General features: G+C 60.5%; 1 protein-coding gene across 1 annotated transcript in view; it reads right to left on the bottom strand.

The window, feature by feature from the left end:
* The window catches only part of CBFA2T3 (CBFA2/RUNX1 translocation partner 3), a 58,032-nt gene that overhangs the window by 36,823 nt on the left and 17,196 nt on the right, over positions 1–4,013 (bottom strand). The gene's annotated exons all lie outside the window — the stretch shown is intronic.

Here is a 4,013-nt window from a genome sequence, read left to right as displayed (position 1 = left end):
CGGGGCGGGGGGGGGCTGACGCTGCTGGCTCAGGCTGCAATGCAATTCCCCACTTCAAACACTCCAGGTCTTCTCGCAGCCTCAGCCACTGCTTCCTGTGCAACCAGCCAACCCTGCAATCTCCATCCGGTTTGCTCGCACTCCGCCGACCCCCGTGCAAGAGCAGAGTCGCATCCTCTTCCTCTCCCGGGGTCCCCGTGTGCTGCGCATCCAGCGCGGCCCGGAGGCAGTCCCCGCGGCAGAGCCAGGATGCTCCGGCCTGGAAGCAGAGGAAAAGCCTTGAAACAGCCCGGGACCGACATCACGAGCACAGCGGGGGCCCGACTCTGAACCTGACCCTCACAACCCCGCAGCGCCTGCCCCGCACGGATCAGCGATGGAAACGACGGCCCAAGGCAAATCGGGATACCTGGCATACGCCCGGGACAGACGGCTAGGTCTCAACCGCCCGGGGTCGGGAATTGCACTGCTCGGACCAGACGACAGCCCCTCCGGCATCGCGGCCCCCCTCGGAGACGAGACAGCCACCTCCCCACGTGCTGCGGCGGGCAGCAATTGCCTCGGCGGGTTTTCCCACCCCAGCACCGATCCAGCGAGGCGACGGCAGTGCACAGAGAGCCTGGCTGCCCTGGAGGGATGGGCAAGAGCTCGCTGGCAGGGCAGGCAAGGGCTGCTTCTCGGCCCTTCATTCACTGCGGCTGCCCGCGGCTGAACTGCGGTGAAAGCCCTGGAAGGAGACCCGGCCAGCCCTCCTCCTTGACACTGCTTGCAGACCTTTGCAAGCCAAGCCAGAAAGCATTGCCTTCCACCCAGAGGAAACCAGGCGGCCAGGCCACCGATGACTCAGACATGCCTCCAGCTTCAGCTGGGGGTGCTGGGAGGAGGGCCTCGCGCGGGGCCATGAGCAGCCCTTTGGAAGAAGACCCCACCTTGTTCCCGATCCTTCGGGACAACGTGGCATGAATTTGCTGTCCAAAGATGGGACCGAGACCCAAGGCACGAAGCTGAAAAACAGAGCGAGGCTCTCATGCTTGGGTGCCGTTCCTTCTTTTTTTTCTTGTTGTTGCAGCTCTTACACTTCTCTGCAAGCTGAGCTCCGCGCTCGCGCGTGTTGAGAGCTAGAAATACTAGCCAAGCTGCATCTGCCGGGTGGAAACAGCCTGGCTTGGAACGGCAGACAGAAAACCTCTGCGTGGGGAAATTCAGCTCGTTTTCCTTCGCAGCCACCCTCTGGCTCCTGGCCCTAGCAGAACAAAAGCAAAAGTCTTTGCTTGTGCTTTAAGGGGCGAGAAATGGGAATGAAAGGCCTGTTCAATGTTCAAATCCAAACAGGACTTTCCATGCCGGTGTCCTGAGAGGGAGACCCCGCTCGTCCCCAGCTGGCCGCACTGAAGTCACTTCCCGGCAAATATTATTCCGACCGGTTTGCAAAGAACGGCCCCTGTTCTCCAACGCCCCTGGCCCCTGTTCTCCAGGTTTCAGGAGATGGCATCTTTCCTACTGGCACGGCCCAGGCTCCTGCCCTGAGATCACAGCCAAGATCAAGCTTTGCTGCCAGGGGAGCGTGCGAGGGAGACCACTCGCAGGGAGGTTCGGAAAGATGCTGAGCGTCTGTGCGCGCGGTGGAGGGCAACCCAGCCCCTGCCCCGCGGAGGGCGATGGGCAGGGCTTGGAGGAACACGAGCCCGCTGGTCCTACTAACGAACGAAGGGCAGAGTTGTCTTTGTTCTCGGGCAGGCGCTAGGAGAGGGCCCTGGAGAGCGCAGGGACTCGGCACAGAGGCAGGCAGACTGATGCTGCTTGCTAGCGCTGCTCCAGCACCTCACTTCCCACCCAGAATTACACATCTTTTTACAACCAGCGGGGTTTTTTAAAATCTAAAACCCACAGCAAGGTTTTCTCAAATGAAAAAAACAAAAGCCCCGGGGGAGAAAAAAAAGAAAAGAAAGCAAGAGTGGTATTCGCTCCCCCTCCTTCTGTGCCCGAAACCAAACCACGGGAGCAGCAAAGGGCAACCGCGCTCGCAGCCTGTCCTGGCCCAAGAGGAAAGAAATGCAAAATGGCAACAGGGCTGGCGGGACCGGCCACGTTATTTTTCCCACCATAAATTGGGGGTGGAGGGTAAGACATGGGCTTCTTCACAAGTGCTGCCCATCTCCCCCGGCAAGGCCAGTGGGATCCAGTGCCACAAAGCGCTGGTGTCGGACTGGTTTCGAGGGCTGGGCAGAAGAGCGCACCCAGGCCTGGCGTAGCTCCTGGCTCAGTGTAAAACCCCGCTTGGATCTCGCTGGGTGCCCGTGAAAACCGTTTCCCTTCCTCCTTTCCTAGCTGCCCGAGACCAGACGGTCTGGTAGGACCTCACGTCCAGACCGCTTAGCAGGAAGACTGAACGCTCATCGGGAATGAACTAACCACGGGACGAACTAGTTAACGACCGCGACGCTCAGGCGCCGGGTAACACCGGTTCAGAGGCTGGATTTTGTTTCCTGCAGCAAAAGCCCTGCTCGAAAACGTTCATCAAAGAAAACTGTTCTGTGGCGGGTGTGAGAATCGACTGTGGCTCGAGTGCGTGTGCGAGAGGCTGAGGGCGTGCACACAACCGTGCGAGTGTTTGCAGCTTTTACCGGGCGCGTGTATAATTTTATAAACGAGCCCTCAGTTTCTTCCGAATGACTCAGAAAGTCTCCGGAGGAGAAGGATGCCCCTCCTGACCACGGCGCATAAATAAATATATAAATCAGCCGCTCGGAGAGTCAGCGCGGGAGTTGATGGCTTTTCATGCCTCAAAGGAGGGTCTGGCTCCCAGCTTTGGCAGCCCATCGTGCAGGGAAGAAAATGACTTCTTCCAGTCGTGCAGAAAAGGAAAATTTGCAAAGCAAAAAAAAAAAAAAGAAAGAAAGAAAGAATGGGGAGAGATTTACTGCAGGTGGGAACGAGATTATGCAGATTCCCCACGTAATTGATGGCGATGCTGGATTAGAGAGAGCTTTCCGAGCCCAGGCGCGTGCACCCCCAGCCCGGCGCCCTCTCCCCCTCCCCGGCTCACCCAAAGCCTCAACTTACAACAATGCCTTTTGCAAAGGAAAAGTGCAGCCCCCGCGCTCCGGGCCCTCGTCTACAGCAGGGCAGAGGGGAAAAAAGAGCCCCAGATCCGGCAGTCCTCTCACAGGCAGAGCTCCCACTGGCTGCCAGGGCATTGCTGCAATACCGAACCCATCAGACACCGGTTCCCACCCCCCTGCCAAGGCCACAGACTAACATTTTCGAGACCATTTCGTGCATTTGGGCACCCAGCTCGAGACATCCCGCAGGCGCCTGGTTCTCCGGGCGGGCTGCCCCTGTGCCAGGCCCGTCGGCAGTGCCGGGAGGGGGGCACCCGGCTCGCGGGAGCGTTCGTGACCCTCTGAGCCTCTCGAAAAGGGGAACGGAGCCGCCATTTCCACCCTCTCCTCTGTCGCCCCACGCCCCTGGACTCCCAGCGCTTCGGCATCACTCTCCTCCCATGCACAGCCCTCCCAGTAACCTTGACAATGAGCCTAATGGTTCTTTAAAGTGTGAAATATTCAGGAACCAGCTCCCTTCTGGGCCCACGCGTCTCAGCCCTGGCCGGCCCTTGACAGCAGCCCCGAAACACCCTGCCCCGACCCAAACCCTTGTGGCGAGCGGCTCCGGTGCCTGTCCACGACGAGCAGTACAGGGGGGAGAGGAGGTCTCATCCCAGTCCGGGCTATACGGCCCTGTATCGTCATGCCTGGGTCCCCGCTCCCAGGCTGCCCCACGGAGGAGCAGCTGCCTCGTGCGCGGGGGGAGGCCAGGATGGAGACAAGCCCCGCTCCCCGAGGCCGGCCCGCCTGCCGCTCCGAGGATGTGCCAGCCCGGCCGCTCCGAGGATGTGCCAGCCCGTCCTGCGCGGGGCTCGCCCCTCTTCCCAGCCCCAGTCTTGGTGGAAAAGCCCCGAGCCTGCCCGGGACGCCTGCTCCTGGGTGCGGCAGGGAGCAGATGGCACTGCCCCG

This window comes from Alligator sinensis, unplaced genomic scaffold (assembly GCF_000455745.1).
Source record: "Alligator sinensis unplaced genomic scaffold, ASM45574v1 scaffold255_1, whole genome shotgun sequence".
NCBI lineage: Eukaryota > Metazoa > Chordata > Crocodylia > Alligatoridae > Alligator > Alligator sinensis.
The sequence above is the reverse complement of the archived record's forward strand: the minus strand, read 5'-3'. Positions and strand labels throughout refer to the sequence as shown.